The sequence below is a fragment of the Montipora foliosa genome, chromosome 4 (genome assembly GCF_036669935.1).
Source record: "Montipora foliosa isolate CH-2021 chromosome 4, ASM3666993v2, whole genome shotgun sequence".
Taxonomy (NCBI): Eukaryota; Metazoa; Cnidaria; class Anthozoa; order Scleractinia; family Acroporidae; genus Montipora; species Montipora foliosa.
Window position 1 is genome coordinate 36420345 of NC_090872.1, and position 2500 is coordinate 36422844.

The following is a 2500-nucleotide window of genomic DNA, read 5'->3' on the forward strand; positions in this document are numbered from 1 at the left end:
TCTCGGTTGCTGTGACAGTGTTTGAGTGGAAATTCGTTCTTGGAGCTTGGCCGGCTAATGGATTAACATCTTGGTTTGAATTCGTGTGTTGAAATATTTTAAAAATGGAGCAAAAAAGACACCAATAAATTTCCAAACGGTTTTCTCTTCCGATTAAATAGTTACATACTGTTTTCGCGTGGGTCCGCATCCAAAAGAAATTGCGAAGATTTCTGCTGTGTTTTCTAACTTGTTAAAATTGCCATTCAAGAGATCCATAGAGGCAAATATATTCAGACTGACGAGAAAAAGCAATGCAAGAGGTCTCTGAAAATTTAGAAATGTATTTCAGTTGTTCAAAAATAATTCTAAAGTGAATTTAGCAGCAATATTAACCGATATCATACTTAACATGTCATTGCACCTCATGTTGGGTACACTAGAAGGAAACCTTTTAGTTGCAATTACATTTTGCCATAGTCATTCCAAGCAAAATGAAAATTGTTTGCTTTTCTCCAATATATAGCCAAAGCAACAATATTCAAAGTTGAAAATTTTATTCAGGAATCCCACTTGCAACCAGGGAGGTTTTTACTGAATTAAAATACTACTACAGCTAATGATACGCTTTCATAACGTTGTAGTGGGTTCATTCCCGACCTATTCTAAAGTTTTAGAATCCACGTCAAATTGAACGTATTTCCTTTAATCGAGAAAAATCCGTGGAAAGGACGCCTTGCCTGAGAGTCTTTCTTCACTTAAAAAATATTCTGAATCGTCAGGAAACGGTGGAACCGTTGGTTCTCTTGGATTTTCCCGACATATATAAAATATATCGTCAGAATCCTTCGTAATTGTGTTACTGGAACACGGAGAGTGCTTTTTTGCATCGCTATTTTAAGGGCTGGCGGCAAGGTACATCTTCCTATTTTATACCGTTCCTTTAATTATTAACAGGCTTAACGCCCTTAGATGATGACATGATTCCGTGAAATCTCACGCCTCAAACGATTTGAGATGATAGATCAAAGGAATACAATGGGGATGAAATGTTGCAAGGAACTGGGCATCCAGCTGAGAAAGCAGAGTTTACTCCGGCTTCTCAGCTGGATGCCCCATCTGTTTTTTGGTTGCTACGATCGTGCGGCTCGTTATGGCATGATTCGCCCCAGCAATTTACATGAAATTTACAAACAGAAATACTGTAAATTTCTTAAAATATGTCCATGTTATTTACATGTTTTGTTCAAATGTGACTCTTCCAAAGGATTCTGTGAATTCCAATTTCCAATAAATTTACGGAATCAACAAAAGATGTAAATATCATGTAAATTTTATTTACGAAACAAAAACATATTAAATATATTTTACAAAACATGTAAATTGTAATTTACAATTTGTGAATTTAGATTTACATACGCCTGTAAATTTTCAACGTTTCCAATGGAACTTGCGATACGGCACCCTGCTAGCAGAGCCTTTTTTGCTTGCTCGATTTTGGCGTTCTCGAGAAAGACTCTGAATGAATATTGAATATGCACTTCATGTTGCCTGGATAAAGTCTCGAACCCAAGCCTAATATGCCAGATCTCGCCGCCATCTTGGTTTTTCACGGTACGGCGGGCTCAATTATAACCATCGGTTTTATCACAAAAGAAAAATCTATCCAACGGATCAATCTCTATCCAGTGGATAGTGCAATTAGTTTCCCCAATGCTTATCCGCTGTGTAGTGATGCATCTGTTGCATAGCGATATCCAACGTTTGAACAACCAGGCCCAGGACTCCATATTCAACTTGTCCAATTAGGAAAAAAAATTCAATTACTTACTTAAATAAGATTTGGCTTCAGTCAACTTTGGAGCTCATCTGAAGTTTTTTGTTTAATTTTTTTTGTAATTGGGCAAGAGAGAGACTGTTAGGGATATATACATAAGACATACAAAAAATGCAAGGCATCTTTATATGTATGTTAATAAAGCATATTATATGTTTTAACCCTTGTCACCTCAACATTAGGTTGATCATTTTCCCTTGACTCGCCTTAACTCGCACAGACTCGCAACTGGTAGGCAAGCTCAATTTTTCCTTACCTCGCCTTAACTCGCATTAGCTCGCACAATCTCGCGGCGATTTAAGGTCCCAGAGTAGGCCTAGCCTTTTGCAACAAACGATGAGATGGTACAAAATCCGCCATGCTGGAGGGCAAGCTCATTATTATTCCCCCACTGGGACATTAACCAGTCAAGCTTGACTTGCCTTTGTTTTAATGTCCCATTGGGATAATAGTAATGAGCTTGCCCTCCAGCATGGCGGATTTTGTACCATCTGAACGTTTGTTGCAAAAGGCCTATTAAAGACAATAGACCAATTCGGCTAACGCAATGTTGTACCCATTCAAATCTCTCGGGTTTACGTTCTTTGTGTATTGCATTTGCATAATAATGAAGCTTTCATATGGAAATATTTGGAATTGGAACAAAACGTTTTATTCCCACAGGATCTGAATTGGCGGCTTCAA

At 37.8% G+C, this 2500-nt stretch overlaps 1 protein-coding gene across 2 annotated transcripts in view; it reads left to right on the forward strand.

The window, feature by feature from the left end:
- The window catches only part of LOC137999218 (pancreatic lipase-related protein 2-like), a 16451-nt gene that overhangs the window by 1648 nt on the left and 12303 nt on the right, over positions 1–2500 (forward strand). The window lies entirely within an intron of this gene.